Source organism: Oryctolagus cuniculus, chromosome 15 (assembly GCF_051225735.1).
Source record: "Oryctolagus cuniculus isolate XC-2025 breed Fujian yellow rabbit chromosome 15, ASM5122573v1, whole genome shotgun sequence".
Classification (NCBI taxonomy): Eukaryota; Metazoa; Chordata; class Mammalia; order Lagomorpha; family Leporidae; genus Oryctolagus; species Oryctolagus cuniculus.
In genome coordinates this window covers 89,383,152-89,398,925 of record NC_142881.1, presented here as the reverse complement: position 1 = coordinate 89,398,925, position 15,774 = coordinate 89,383,152, and the positions used below count along the sequence as shown (strand labels likewise).

The following is a 15,774-nucleotide window of genomic DNA, read 5'->3' as shown; positions in this document are numbered from 1 at the left end:
AAGGAAGGCTTTGTCAAGCTCAGATTGCATTTGTATCCAGAATTCCAGGGGCCACAGGTTCAACGAATAAGTGAACAAACTTCTGAAAACTAAGGCCATCCATCATTGCAGCCTACATTAACAAACAGCACTCAGACTTGCTAACCACCACTGGCTTTCCATTCTAACGCTGGAGCAATAAAAGCATTCTTCCATCCTGCTACTACCACTAGGAGCTCTCCTTACCAGATACTTAACCTCATTACGACTAACTTATTTTGATAAAGATGTAGATAAAGAAGTTTGGTGGAGAGACGTTTCTTGGAATGAGGGCAGGGGTGCAAGATAAGAAACCTTTTTCATAAATTACACTCTAATCTAAAATCTGGGTATGTATTTGACTTCATCAGATCAGTTTAACTGGAAAAAAATGACAGAGAAATTCACAACCAACAGGCGTGGCTCTGGAATGTTTTAAAGGCTTGTTTCTGTCACTGCCTTTAAGAAGCGGCCTCTCCACCCCAGCACTCGGCATCCTCCCACCCATCAACCAATGCTGGAGGTGGAGGTGGAGAGGCAGACCCAGAGCTCCCATCGGAGGGTTCACTTCCCCCGTAGGACTGGGCTGCGCTGAAACAGGAGTTGGGAACTCAGTCCGATTCTGCTATGTGACAGGGGCCCAACCACCTGCTGCTTCCCTGGGTCCATAATAACAGGAAGCTGGCTGGATCAGGAGCAGTCAGGACTCCAACCCAGGCACTAGGATGTGGGATGCGGGCATCCTGATATCTAGTGGTTACCTTAGCCGCCAACACACACCCTAGGGTGTGGCACAGTGAGTTAAGCCACTGTTGTGAAACCAACTGTTGCAGGTATTTGGGGAATGAACCCGCAGGAGGAAGATCTGTTACTGTCTCTCTGTTGTCTCTCTGACACTCTACCTTTCTGGATGGAGCTCTGGGACCAGCCACAGATTTGGGGAGTGAGCCAACCTCTCGCTCCCTCTCTTTCTTTTTCTGTCTCTCTCTGTCACTCTCCCCTTCAAAATTCAATCTTGGGGCTGGTGTTGTGGCATAGTGGGTTAAGCCACCGCCTTTGAAGCCAGCATCCCATAGGAGCACCAGTTCGAGTCTCAGCTGCTCCACTTCCTATCCAGCTCCTTGCTAAAGCTCCTGGGAAAGCAGCAGAAGATAGCCCAGGTGGCTAGGCTCTGCCACCCAAGTGAGAGACTAAGATGAAGCCCCTGGCCTCAGCCTGGTCCAGCTCTGACTGTTGCTGTCATTTGGGGAGCGAACCAGCAGATGGAGGATCTGAGGTTCTTTAAGTTTTATGTATTTATTTATTTATTTGAGAGACAGAGTTACAGACAGAGAGGCAGAGAGACAAAGAGATCTTCCATCTGCTGGTTCACTCCCTACATGGCCACAACAGCCAGAGTTGAGCCAATCTGAAGCCAGGAGCCAGGAGCTTCTTCTGGGTCTCCCATGCAGGTGCAGGGGCCCAAGCATTTGAGCCATCTTCTACTGCTTTCCCAGGCCATAGCAGAGAGCTGGATTGGAAGTGGAGCAGCCGGGACTCGAGCCGGCACCCATATGGGATGCCAGTGCTGCAGGTAGAGAGGCTTAGCCTGCTACGCCCCAGCGCCAGCTCCCCCTTCTCCCTTTCTTAACTGCCTTTCAGATCGATAAATCTCTAAAAATATATAAAATAAAACAGACACACACACATCAAGGAGAAGTATTTAATTTTAAATGTCTACAAACTTGGTGAACCATCGAAGTGGTGACTTTACACGTGTTAACTGTTTGTGGACTGACTCATATCTCAACCAGGCTGTTCTAAACTCACGTTAAAAAGGAACCACTTGTGGTTTTATAAGGAGAGTGGCGCTAGGGCCGGGCCCTCCTGCTGTGAGTCACACCTCCGCCTCTGGCCTCTCAGTTCCTCATCCTCACGCGGGAGCAGTGGGGCTTCCCATGCGTGCTCAACACGCCCTCCCTGGGGCCCAGTGCTCAGGGAACACACAGGTCGGGCACTGCACTGAGGGCACAGAGGGAAGGGGGCGGTCTCCATAGACTGATATGGGCAGTGAAAACCAGGCCTTTAAGAACAAGATGGCCAGCACTGTGGCACAGCAGGTAAAGCTGCCACCTGCAGTGCCAGCATCCCATATGGGCACTGGTTCCAGTCCCGGCTGCTCCACTTCTGATCCAGCTCTCTGCTGTGGCCTGGGAGGGCAGTGGGGAACGGCCCAAGTCCTTGGGCCCTGCACCTGTGTCAGAGACCTGGAACAAACTCCTGGCTTCTGGCTTCGGATCGGCACAGCTCCAGCCATTGTGGCCATTTGAGGAGTGAACCATCAGATAGAAAACCTCTCTCTCTCTGCTTCTCTGTAACTCTTTCAAATCAATAAATAAATCTTTTTAAAAAAATTTTTTAAAATAAATGTAAATGGCCGGCGCCACGGCTCACTAGGCTAATCCTCCACCTGCGGCGCTGGAACCCCGTGTTCTAGTCCTAGTCGGGGCACTGGATTCTGTCCCGGTTGCCCCTCTTCCAGTCCAGCTCTCTGCTTTGGCCTGGAAAGGCAGTGGAGGATGGCCCAGGTCCTTGGGCCCTGCACCCGCATGGGAGACCAGGAGGAAGCACCTGGCTCCTGGCTTCAGATCGGCGCAGTGTTCCGGCCGTGGTAGCCATTTTGGGGGGGTGAACCAATGGAAGAAAGACCTTTCTCTCTCTCTCTAACTCTGTCAAAAAATAAAAAATAAAAAAATAAAAAAAGTAAGCAAAAAAAGGTGCCAGTGATAAAACCACACCAAAGGCTAAGTCACTTTGATGATCTTTTGCTAATTATAAGGTCATCATAAAAACAAATAAGTAAAAATCATGGCTAACACGCACCTGACACCAGGACAACGTTATGATTTCCAAAACAGGACAAGGAGACGCAAGGTAGTAAACCCCGGCCCCAAACTCCACACCTTAAGAATGTTCCAGTAAACCCTGCCCAGCCACCGCTCCCTGCCCTCCAGAGCACACAGTGGGCTGGACCCGCGGCTCCTTGGGTGCAGCTGTCCTGAGCCTGTGCACTCCTGCAATGCACGCTTCCACTTTGCCTGCAAATCAGTGTTGCTTCTCCGCTGAGCTGCACCTACAGCGGGTCCTCACGTTCCCGGACTCGGTCACCCACCACCAGCAGAGGCTCAGACAGGCAATCATAGGTTTATTTTAGGAAACACAAGCCAGAAACAGCTACAGGAGGCAGCAGGCAGGTGAGAAGTCAGAGGCGGGCTTCAAGCGGGGCTGGGGGGAGGAGTTTCTAAATGCACCCACTCCACCCATATTCTACTGAGTAATCTACCGGTCCTGTTGTAGTTAAACTCCATCCAGCTATTGCTGTCCTGTGCCAGGGTCTCTGAGACCACGAAGCAGAGACGGTGCGCAAAGAGGGCCCTGGGAGAGACGGGTTAGGACGGCGCACCTGCCTGGGAGACGGGTTAGGACGGCGCACCTGCCTGGGAGAGACGGGTTAGGACGGCGCACCTGCCTGGGAGAGACGGGTTAGGACGGGGCACCTGCCTGGGAGAGACGGGTTAGGACGGCGCACCTGCCTGGGAGAGACGGGTTAGGACGGCGCACCTGCCTGGGAGAGACGGGTTAGGACGGCGCACCTGCCTGGGAGAGACGGGTTAGGACGGCGCACCTGCCTGGGAGAGACGGGTTAGGACGGCGCACCTGCCTGGGAGAGACGGGTTAGGACGGCGCACCTGCCTGGGAGGGACGGGTTAGGACGGCGCACCTGCCTGGGAGAGACGGGTTAGGACGGCGCACCTGCCTGGGACAGACGGGTTAGGACGGCGCACCCGTCCTGCGCTGCGGGGCCCCGGCAAGCCGAAGGCAGGTACCTGGGCAGGTAGGAGGGGAGGCAGAGGCGGCCCCGGGCTCCTGGACGCAGGAGAAGCTAGGGCCTCACTCCGGCCGGCCACTGCCCGCGCTGAGCGCACCCCTGCGGCTGCCCGTCAGCCCAGCGGCCCCTCACACCCTCCAAGGCCCGCGCTACGCCGTCGAGGCCGCGAGGGAGGCCCTGGAGCGAACAAAGGAAACACCCACAGCGCCCGGAGCACAGAAGCGGCTGCGGGAGCCCGCGGCTTCGCTAACGCAGTGCGGGCGGCGTGACAGGCACCGCTGCTGAGCAGAAGCAGCCAATCCGCGTGAGGAGGGGCGGAACCACTTCTGCGTCGGGACGGGGGGCGGGGGGAGGTGCTGCCTGCACATCCGGGGCTTTCGCCTTACCGGCGGCTGCCTCCCGAGGTTCCGCCTCGGAGGGCGTTCCCTAGCGCTGATTGGTTGGTAGTTACCAGGGCCTGCTCTGATAGGCTATCTCTTGGCGGAGGCCTCGCCTAGAAGATGGGGCGTTGTCTGTGCGTTGCGCAGGCAGCGAGTCCCAGGCAGCCCTGCCCTCCGCCGGGCGAGCGGGGCCGGCGCCCGTCTCCCGGGGCCTAGCAGGGGGAGCGGTCCCCAGGCCTGGCCGTCCTAGGGGGATCTGCGGGCGCAGGGAGGTGGGAAGAGCAGGGGGGCGTGGGGAGGGGCCGCGCGCAGGACGACCTTTCTTTGTCACATTTTTTCTAAAGATTTATTTATTTGAAACAATTCCAGAGAGAGAGCTTCCTTCGGGTGGTTCGCTCCGCAGGTGGCCAGGGCTGGGCCAGGCCGAAGCCAGCAGCCCAGTGCCAGGAACGCCATCCGGGTGTCCTGTGTGAGTAGCAGGGACCCAGGGACCTGAGCCATCATCGGCCACGTTGCAGGTGCGCCCGCAGGTAGCTGGGACCTGAACCTTCCCTCCACTGAGGGATGCTGGCGTCACAGCCACAGCTAGCCCACCGTGCCACCCTGCCAGCCCCTGTTTCTTTTTTTTTTTTTTTTTTTTTTTTTTTTGACAGGCAGAGTGGACAGTGAGAGAGAGAGTGACAGAGAGAAAGGTCTTCCTTTACCGTTGGTTCACCCTCCAATGGCTGCCGCGGCCTGTGCACCGAGGCCGGTGCATCGCGCTGATCCGAAGCCAGGAGCCAGGTACTTATCCTGGTCTCCCATGGGGTGCAGGGCCCAAGCACCTGTGCCATCCTCCACTGCACTCCCTGGCCACAGCAGAGAGCTGGCCTGGAAGAGGGGCAACCGGGACAGAATCCGGCGCCCCGACCGGGACTAGAACCCGGTGTGCTGGCCCCTGTTTCAATTTTTATTTATTTACTTGAAAGAGTTATGCAGAGAGAGAGGTCTTCATCCGCTAGTTCACTCCCAAATTGGCCACAACGGCTGGAGCTGCACCTATCCGAAGCCAGGAGCCAGGAGCTTCTTCCAGGTCTCCCCGTTGGGTGCAGGGGCCCAAGCACTTGGGCCATCTTCCACTGTTTTCCCAGGCCACAGCAGAGAGCTGGATCAGAAGTGGGCAGCTCAACCAGCGCCCATGTGGGATGCTGGCGCTTCAGAAGGCGGCTTTACCCGCTGCAGCGCCAGCCCCGCTGAGTTGGCCAGCCATTCCCAGGAAACTCGGTCATTTTCTCTTGGTCTTGGATGGAGCCAGGTTCCAGAATGCCAGTCCATAATTGTGGGGTGAGGTCTGCTGTCCCTGGCATATTGTAGAGCAGGGATACTTTGCAGTTGACTTAGACATTTGTGCCTTTCCTGTAGCTTCCTTCTGTCTCCCTCTGCCAGATAACTCAAAGTTTTAATGGTGTTATCAGAAGCCTCCTTGGAGAGGCTGATGATATCCACAATTTTTTTTTTTTAACAGGCAGAGTGGACAGTGAGAGAGACAGAAAGGTCTTCCTTTTGCTGTTGGTTCACCCACCAGTGGCCACTGTGGCCGGCGCTGCACCAATCCGCAGCCAGGATCTAGCTGCTTCCTCCTGGTCTCCCATGGGGTGCAGGGCCCAAGCACCTGGGCCATCCTCCACTGCACTCCCGGGCCACAGCAGAGAGCTGGCCTGGAAGAGGGGCAACTGGGACAGAATCCAGCGCCCCAACCAGGACTAGAACCTGGTGTGCCGGCGCTGCAAGGCGGAGGATTAGCTTAGTGAGCCGCGGCGCTGGCCTCACAAATTTAAGACTGTTCCCTCATTTAATTTCTTTAACTGTAGCTCTCTCAGGTCTCCAAATTTCCCCTAAAATTGTAGGAGAGTCTTGAAATCTTTGTGATGGAACAATCTGACCTACTGCAATTTCTGGTGAGTTGTTGGGTTTTCCCACTGACAGGCAAAATAAAGGAATGCAGAGAAACCCCCTTTGGTGGAAGACACTGTGTGCAACGTCTGCATCCCATGTCAGAGTGCCTGGGATCAAGTCCCACCTCCACTTCCCATGCAGCTTCCCACTAGTGCACCTGGGAACAGCAGTGATGGCCCAAGAACTTGGGTTCCTGCCCCTATGTGGTAGACTCAGATGGAGAGCCTGTCTCCTGGATTCAACCTGGCCCTGTCCCAGCTGTTCTAGCCATTTGAGGAGTGAACCAGTGCACAGAAACTTTTGCTTTCTCTATCTCTCCCTTTCTTTCTGTCACTCTGCCTTTCAAATAAATATTTATTTTATTTTTAAAAGAACGCATCCTTTAATTCTAAGACCATATGATACTTGCTGTTCTCTGGCAAATTGGCCAACAGAGTGGGATTGGGTACTATGGGATGGATGTCCTGTAGTCTTTTTTTTTTTTTTTTTTACTAGAAAGGCGGAGTTATAGAAAGGGAGGTGGGGGGTGGCTGGACTTCCATCCACTGGTTCACTCCCTAAATGGCTGCAACAGCCAGGGCTGGGCCAGGCAAAGTCAGGAGCCAGGAGCTTCCTCTGGGTCTCCCACGCAGGTGCAGGGGCCCAGGCACATGGACCACCCTGCACTGCTTTCCCAGGCCATAGCAGGGCTGGCTTGGAAGTGGAACAGCTGGGATCCCGGTGCCGCAAGCTGTGGCTTTAACCCGCTGGACCACAGCATGGGCCCCGAGAAAACAAATCTAAAATACACATGCAGGAGTGTTTCAAGGAGACTACGGGACCCGATCCGTCCCTGAGTTAGGAGCCTTTTAAAGCCAGTAGTAAGAGCGCAGCTGTTGCTTTGGGTCTCAGCGGATATTCTTAGCCCTGTGGTCAGCCTTTCTGGTGTTATCTTTACAGGTTGGGTGTTGACAGCCCATCCCATCTGTCCCTGGACCCAGACTTCCGGATTAACCCGACCTAAAAGACCTTCTGGAATGGTTTCAGGATCCTTAGGTGCCTCCTGGAGGAGAGCCAAGAATTCCTCGCCTGGCTGCTTGGGACTGAACACTTGTACTTGGCCTTGACTTAAATACACAGTAGCAGTCGACATGTTCCGTGGTTGTCTTCCCATGAGGGGGAAATGGCACAGTGATTCAGACACCACTTGGGCCTCCCATGTCCTGACCTGTAGTGTCTGGGTTTGAGTCTCAGGTCCTCTTCCTGCTAACATGCACGTACCCTGGGAAGACGGCAGGGAAGGCTCAAAGAGATGGGCTCTGGCCACCTACCTGGGAGACCTGGCTCTTGGCTTTGGTGCAGCCCAGCCCTGTCTGGTACAGGCATTTGGAGAGTGAACCAGCAGATGGAAGACCTCTCTGACTCTGCTCGCTCGCTCGCTCTCTCTCTCTCTCTGCCTCTCATATAAATAAATAAATTTTAAAAAGCATAAGGCGGAGCATTTAGGGATATATGGAAACCAGTGAGCCAGAAAGAATCTCATTACATCACCTTTCCTGACACTCCTAGCAAACTGGTTTTTTTTCTTTAAAGATTTATTTATTTGAAAGGCAGAGTTACAGAGAAGCAGTGGCAGAAGCAGAAAGAGAGAGAGAGGTCTTCCATCCACTGGTTCACTCCCCAAATGGCTGCAATGAGTGGAACTGAGCCAATCCGAAGCCAGGAGCCAAGAGCTTCTTCTGGGTCTCTCACGTGGGTGCAGGGGCCCAAGGACTTGGGCCATCTTCTGCTGCTTTCCCAGGCCACAGCAGAGAGCTGGATCAGAAGTGGAGCAGCCAGGTCTCAAACTGGTGCCCATATGGAATGCTGGCCCCGAGAGACCTTTTCAACAGGTCACCCAGCAGCTGGCACTGTAGCGTAGTGTGCTAAGCCTCTGCCTGCAGCACCAGCATCCCATATGGGCTCTGGTTGGTGTCCTGGCTGCTCTACTTCCAATCCAGCTCTCTGCTATGGCCTGGGAAATCAGTAGAAGACGGCTCAAGTGCTTGGGCCCCTGCACCTGCATGGGAGACCTGGAAGAAGCTCCTGGCTCCTGGCTTCAGATCGGTACAGCTCTGGCTGTTGTGGTCATTTGGGGAATGAACCACCAGAAGGAAGACTCTCTTTCTCTCTCTCTCTCTCTCTCTCTCTCTCCCCCCTCCCATCCCCCACCTCTCTGTAACTTTATCTTTCAAATAAGCAAATAAAAATATTTTTTAAAAAAAGTCAGCCCAGAGTATGTGGCTCCACTGTCAAGAAAATCTCCACTTTCTCCCTTCCTCTCTCCCCCCGGGGCTGCTGGGGCTCCTTAGGTGAGGTTTGGCTTGGATCCCCAGGAGCCAATCAGGGAGCGCCCTGGCCCCATCCATCTTCTGTCAAAGGGGCAATGAGAAGAATGAGGCTCGCCCTGAGCCCTCCCCCTGGGGGCAGGGGCGGGGTGCCCACACTGGCCAGGCCCGGATGGAGCGGGTGGCCTTTGTGGGTACCACATTAGGGGCCAGGGTTCCTCACTGTGGCGGCTTCTCTCCTCCTGGGTTACTCGGAGCGGACTGGGGAGAGCACCGACCAACAGCGCCAGCCGCCGTGGCGTCTTCCCGTCCTCCTGCTCAGCTTCCGCTTCCCTGCGCGCTCAGGGTGCCTGGTAGTGCCATCGGGGCCCAGGGGGTGCGGCGCCGGCCAAGCCGCCCTGCGGACGGAGGCCCACCTGAGGTCGGGGCAGCTCCTCTTCCGCCTGCGTCTTGCGACTTTCCGAGGAATCAGACTGTATTTCTGGTTCAATTTCTCTCTCCATCCCGGCATGTAGAGCCCCAGAAGGTGAGGGGCACAGGAACCCCCCTGTCCCGCTGAGATGAGGACAGCACCCACGGAGGAGGTTGCCGAAGCCCAGGTGCTCCGGTGCCCTTTCCAGCTGGCCAGGCATTAGGACACGAACAAGGAAGAGCAGCGTTCCAGGCACAGTGCCAAAAATCCCAGGGCGAGATGCACCACCGCCTGGCGATTTTTATCAGTCCTGGAACATAGAGTGCCCAGTAATTTTCTACCCGCGCCCTGCAGAGATCTCTAAATGCAGAGTTCTCTGACTGGTGCCACACCTGTCGTGTGAGGAGACAGGCTGGAGGAACCCGGAGACCAGGCCCAGACACGTCTCGCACCCTGGTGCTTTTATTCCAGCGGCCAGAAAAAGTGGTCCCTGTCTTGTGCCCGATTCTTCCCTCATACCGCAACCCCTGTCCAGGCTTTTACTGCGTCCCTTGTGAGCGCTGGTTCAAGTCCCGGCTGCTCCACTTCCGATCCCGCTTCCTGCTAATGCACCTTGGAAGGCAGCAGATAATGACCCAAGTACTGTGGCCCTGCCATCCGCAGAGGAGACCTGGATGGAGTTCCGGCCTCCTGGCTTCTGTCTGGCCTCGTAGCAGGGTTCATGTACCGAGACAAGACATCAAGGCCCCTTAACAGGAAATAGTCTTTTATTATACCAGCATAAGGCCCAGGGTTTTCCTTTGTATACGGTTTTAGCCTCTTTGTCTCTGGTATGTGGTTACCTCCATACATTTGATGGGATACTCTAATGTTACATGGCAGCTGCAGGATTGATACAATACTGCACATGCAAAGGTTGTTTTTTCCCCCATATACTGAGCAGTAAGCTCTCTGGCAAGGGTTAACATCACTGCTCCGTACTAACAAGCAGGACCAGAAACGGTTACATAGAAGCAGATAGGGACTACAGCAGATAACAACCACATTTCATTCCCAGGACACATGCCTCCTTGTTTCCTCTCCTGACCTTGGGAAGGCCTCCACCACAGCTTTCACCACCATGTCAGTTAGAAACAAGTTTAATTAAAAGGCAAAAGCCTCTGCCACTGCCTAGCCCTAGCTGTTGCAGCCATTTGGGGAGCAACCCAATGGACAGAAAATGCTCTCTGTCTGTCTCTCTCTCTGTCCCTCTGCCTTTCAAATACATAAATAAATGCTTCTTTTTAGTCCTTTCTAGAGAAAAAGGGGACTGGTGGTGGTGCTGTGGCACAGAGGGTTAAGCCACCATCTGCTATGCCAGCATCCCATAGGAGCACCGGTTCGAGTTCCAGCTGCTCCGCTTCTGATCCAGCTCCCTGCTAATGCTCCTGGGAAACCAGCAGAGACCCAGAAGAAGCTCCTGGCTCCCGGCTGCAGCCTGGCCCAGCACCAACCACTGTAGTCATTTGGGGACTGAACCAAACCAATAGGTGGAAGATCTCTCTCTCTCTTTCCTTCTTTCTGTCTGTAACTCTGCCTTTCAAATAAATAGATAACAAAAATTTTAAAGATTTATTTATTTGAAAGTGAAAGTTACACAGAGAGAGGAAGAGACAGAGGCAGAGAGAGATCTTTAAACTACTGGTTCACTCCCCAAATGGCCACAACAGCTGAGGCTGTCCAGGCTGAAGCCAGGAGCCAGGAGCTTCTTCCAGGTCTCCAATGTAGGTGGCAGAGGCCAAGCACTTGGGCCATCCACCACTGCTTTCCCAGGCCATTAGCAGGGAGCTGGATCGAAAGTGCAGCAGCTGGGTCTCGAACTGGTGTCCATATGGGATGCCGGCATCACAGGCAGTGGCTTTACCCACTACACCACTACACCATCCCCCAGTAGATAAAATATTTATTTAAAGCAACAGCAGAGGCCGGCGCTATGGCACAGCAGGTTAAAGCCCCAGCCTGCAGCGCCAGCATCCCATATGGGTGCCAGTTCGAGTCCCGGCTGCTCCACTTTCGACCCAGCTCCCTGCTAATGCACCTGGAAAAGCAGTAGAAGATGGCCCAACTGCTTGGGCCCCTGCACCAGTGTGGGAGACCCCGAAGAAGCTCCTGGCTCCTGGCTTTGGATCAGAGCTGCTCCAGCCCTTGTGGAGTGAATCATTAGATGGAAGACCTCTCTCTCTCTCTCTCTCTCTCTCTCTGCCTCTCCTCTCTGTGTAATTCTGACTTTCAAATAAATAAATAAATCTTTTAAAAAAATGAGTTTATCTGGGGGCAGGCATTTGATTCAGCAGTGAAAATGCCGCTTGGGATGCCAACATCCCATCCCCGAGTGCCTGGTGCATGCAACAGTCCTCTGTTTCATTTCCAGCTTCCTGCTAATGTGTACCTGGGAGGCAGCCCGTGAGGGCTCAAGAACTTGGATCTCTCCCACCCATGAGGGAGACCTCAGATTCAGTTCCAGCCTCCTGGCTTTGGCCTGGCTCAGCTCTGACTGTGGTAGGCATTTGGGGAATATAGCAGTGGCTGGAAAGATCTGTCTCTGTCTCTCTACCTTTCATGTAAAATGAAAAGAGGGGCAGGCGCTGTGGTGTAGTAGGTTAAGCTTCACTTGTGGCACTGGCATCCTATACAGACACCAGTTCAAGTCCCGGCTGCTCCTTCTTCTGATCCAGCTCTCTGCTATGGCCTGGGAAAGCAGTAGAAGATGACCCAAGTGCTTGGGCCCCTGCACCCGTGTAGGAGACCCAAAAGAAACTCCTGGCTCCTGGCTTCAGATCAGTGCAGCTCCGGCCATTGTGGCCAATTGGGTAGTGAACAAGCGGATGGAAGACCTCTCTCTCTCTCTCTCTCTCTCTCTCTCTCTCTCTGCCTTTCCTTCTCTCTGTGTAACCTTGCCTTTCAAATAAATAAATACACCTTTTTTAAAAAATACCTTTTTGGACTGCAGGTGACACGGGTCACTGATACCACAGAGGGGTGACTACACTAGTTGCCCAACTAATGTGTCCTAAGCCAGAGTGTGGAGGAGGTTCACTAACCACAAGATTCAGAAGCACCATTCACAGTGCATTCTTGGGGATCAGTTCCAGGCTGTTAGTTACTGACCTTGTGCACCTGCGCGACCGACACGCCCTCTCTCATGTGTGCCCCTCTGTAAAGTGGGAGCCGGGACAGTGCCTCAGTTGGTGATGACCGTGTCTGAATGTGCCCCTGATGCAGGTGGTAATGACACCTGTCCAACTTAGGTTGAAGTTAGGGCAGAACCAATTAATTCCGTGTGTGTGACTCCTGTGAGCACGACCATCAGCGCCCCCAGTCACCCCCAGCCAGTCCTTAGGTTAATGAGCTTATAGTCCTCAGTACTAAAACCCAGCACTTACAAACGAACATAAACTGGTCATATAATGCATTAACGGGTTTTTTTTTTTTTTTTTTTACATTGAGAAGTATTTGCGGGGCTGGTGCTGTGGTGTAAGAGGTTAAGCCTTCGCCCGCAGCACCGGCATCCCGTATGGGCACTGGATGGAGTCCTGGCTGCTCCACTTCTGATCCAGCTCTCTGCTGATAGCCTGGGAAAGCAGTGGAAGATGGCCCAAGTCCTTGGGCCCCTGCACCTCCACGGGAGACCTGGAAGAAGCTCCTGGCTCCTGATTGGCACAGCTCTGACTGTTGCGGCCATTTAGGGAGTAAACCAACCGATGGGAGACCTCTCTGCAACTCTGCCTCTCAAATAAATAAATACATCTTTAAAAAAAAGAAAAGAAAAGAAAAAAGTGGTCTTAGGTCAAGATCACTAAAACCATCGCCTATTAATAAAAAATATTTGCAAGGAGTGAGTGTGGTGGTGCAGCAGGTTAAGCCACCATGTGGGAGCCCCGTGTCTCATATCTGAGTGCCTGCATCAAGTCCAGCCTCTGCGTTTTGAGCCAGCTCCCTGGTAATGCTCCTGAGAAGGCAGCAGATGATGGCTCAAGCCCCTGCCACCCACATGGGAGACCCGGATGGAGCTGCTGGCCCCTGACTTTGGCCTGGGCCATTCCTGGCTGTTGTGGCCATTTGGGGAGTGAGCCAACAGGTTCTCTCTCTCTCTCTCTCTCTCTCTCAGATGGGAGTGTTTATGAGGCAATGGTTAAAATGCAACTTTGGATACCCAGACCCCATTTTGGAGTACCTGGGTTTGAGTCCCAACTGCATCCCCGCTTCTCACTAATGTACCCTGGGAGGCAGCAGGTGTATCCTGGGAGACCTGGATTGAGTCCCTACTTTTGGCTGGGCAGCCCCACCTGTTACAGGCATTTGGAGAATGAAACAGCAGATGGAGAGATCAATGCTTGCAAATAAACTTTTTTTTTTAGTTATGCAGAGACATAAGTGTTTACTAAACGGTCCCTGACCTATCAGGGTGCCTAGGGGCTGGCTTGTCAGTGAAGTGTGTTTTCAGGAAGTCCCTGCCCTGTTCCTGTATGCAAATTCCTTACCAGACCCTTGGAGCCAGGCACTGGAATCTGATTTCTTATCTCTAACAAGCTGAGGGGGAGCTGGGTGGGAGGCACTGAGACCTACAGGGAAATCAGTCTGGGATCACGGATAGCCAGCCAAGGGCACCTACACTGGGTGGTGCAGGTCAAAACCTGGAGGGAACAAAGTGTCAGAGCAAAATAAAATGGCAAGACCCTGTTTCAACTCTATATTTTTTTTTTTTTAAGATTTATTTGTTTGACATGCAGAGAGAGAGAGAGTCAGGGAGAGGTTCCATCCAGTGGTTTGCTCCCCAAATGCCCATAATGGCCAGGGCTGAGCCAGGCCAAAGCCAGGAGTTGACAACTCAATCCGGGTGTCCCACGTGGCCCTCCCACTGCCTCCTAGGGTCTGGAGTCAGAAGCCAGGGCCAAGACTCCTTGATGGAGAGGCAGGAATCTTCTCCAGCATCTGAACCCCTAGGCTAGACACACACCTCCCCTTCTGGAGCCTGTTGCTAAGGATACAAAGGCCAAATGAGGGCAGGGTGTGGCCCAGAGTGGGGCTTGAACATTGCAGTCACACCAGGGCGCCCCTTCTGCTCTGGTCAGTCGTGGCCACCTGGCCTCCTTCCACGCCCCAAACACACTCTCCCCTTCTCCCGGCTCTGCCTGTTGCATTCTCCAAGTTCCCTGAGGAGAGAGAATCAGACAGGAATTCCTTAGGATACAGGGAACAAGAAGTGGCTGCCATCTTGCCTAATGTGGGATTCTTCCTCTCCTGTCAGAGGCACCGAGGGGCTCAGGGGTCCGAGGAAGGTTGAGTCGGTCCATGTGGAGAGCTGTACACACCCACACTCATACACACAGAGCCCGGGGAGATTAAAAATGACAGGGGAAAGCCGGCGCCGCGGCTCACTAGGCTAATCCTCCGCCTTGAGGCGCCGGCACACCGGGTTCTAGTCCCGGTCGGGGCGCTGGATTCTGTCCCAGTTGCCCCTCTTCCAGGCCAGCTCTCTGCTATGGCCAGGGAGTGCAGTGGAGGATGGCCCAGGTGCTTGGGCCCTGCACCCCATGGGAGACCAGGAAAAGCACCTGGATCCTGGCTCCTGCCATCGGATCAGCGCGGTGCGCCGGCTGCAGCGGCGGCCATTGGAGGGTGAACCAACGGCAAAAAGGAAGACCTTTCTCTCTCTGTCTCTCTCTCACTGTCCACTCTGCCTGTCAAAAAAAAAAAAAAAAAAAAAAAAAATGACAGGGGAGAGGCGGTGCTGTGGTGCAGCGGGTTAAAGCCCTGGACTGCAGTGCTGGCATCCCATATGGGTGCTGGTTCAAGTCCCGGCTGCACCACTTCTGATCCCGCTCTCTGCTATGGCCTGGGAAAGCAGGCCCAAGTCCTTGGGCCCCTGCACCTGCATGGGAGATCTGGAAGAAGCTCCGGACTCCTGGCTTTGGTCTGGCTCAGCTCCAGCCATCGCAGCCATTTGGGGAATGAACCAGCAGGTGGAAGATCTCTGTCTCTCACGGCCTCTGCCTCTCCCTCTCTGTAACTCTACCTTTCAAGTAAAATAAATACATCTTAAAAGGGGAGGGAGGGGCAACGCCGTGGCTAACTTGGCTAATCCTCTGCCTGCGGTGCCGGCATCCCATATGGGTGCTGGATTCTAGTCCCAGTTGCTCCTCTTCCAGTCCAGCTCTCTGCTGTGGCCCGGGAAGGCAGTGGAGGATGGCCCAAGTGCTTGGGCCCTGCACCTACATGGGAGACCAGGAAGAAACACCTGGTTCTTGGCTTCGGATCAGTGCAGCGCTGGCCGTAGCAGACATTTGGGGAGTGAACCAACGGAAGAAAGACCTTTCTCTCTGTGTCTCTCTCACTGTCTATAACTCTGTCAAATTAAAAAAAAAATGTTAAAAAAAGAATGACAGGGAAAACCAAGACACACACCCGAGAGACCACCGCACAAGACCCCAAAACAGCATTCCTACCCGTCTCCTCCAGTAGACGAAGCGACCCAGAAATGTGGGCCCCGCCCGTCTCAGTGTCACCCAGCTTAGAGGGACAGGTCCCAGAGGGCTCAAACACTGCCAGCTCCATGCTGTGTCACAGCGGGGACACACACGCACACACCTGGAGACCTGGACAGAAGAAGCAGGAGCCAGGCAGGGCAGCCAGAGAGCCACCCTGCCTGCGAAGGCAGCTCCATGAGAAGCACTAGGCAAAAGGATCCAGGCTGATGGCGGCCTTGTCCCCAAGGGAAATGGTGTGGTGTGGGGCAGTGTGTGTGTGTGTGGGGGGGGTGAGCGTCACTGATCTTCCCCGCTTTGTCTCGTGGTGGCAGCCTGGTCTCCCTGCCCC

The 15,774-nt window shown here is 54.3% G+C and overlaps 1 protein-coding gene and 1 long non-coding RNA gene across 9 annotated transcripts in view; one reads left to right on the top strand and one right to left on the bottom strand.

Annotated features, from left to right (window-relative positions):
* HNRNPF (heterogeneous nuclear ribonucleoprotein F) overlaps window positions 1-15,774 on the bottom strand; it is an 81,948-nt gene that overhangs the window by 34,246 nt on the left and 31,928 nt on the right. For 3 of the 6 annotated variants that reach the window (XR_016221194.1, XR_016221191.1, XR_016221197.1), the window contains exon 4: window positions 13,637-14,111. The exons of the other annotated variants lie outside the window; for them this stretch is intronic. The gene's annotated coding sequence lies outside the window, so the exon portion shown is untranslated. Of the gene's footprint in view, window positions 1-13,636; window positions 14,112-15,774 lie in introns of those variants that run through there. 6 annotated transcript variants of the gene reach the window in all.
* Window positions 3,066-7,668, top strand: LOC103345531 (uncharacterized). Of its 3 annotated transcripts, XR_016221199.1 has the most exons (4): window positions 4,380-4,538; window positions 4,636-4,784; window positions 6,153-6,203; window positions 7,141-7,668. It is a non-coding gene; the product is annotated as an uncharacterized LOC103345531 (long non-coding RNA). The 3 variants fall into 3 exon arrangements; XR_016221198.1 differs by lacking the exons at window positions 4,380-4,538; window positions 6,153-6,203 and adding an exon at window positions 3,066-3,251; XR_515397.5 differs by lacking the exon at window positions 6,153-6,203 and having other exon boundaries at window positions 4,369-4,538.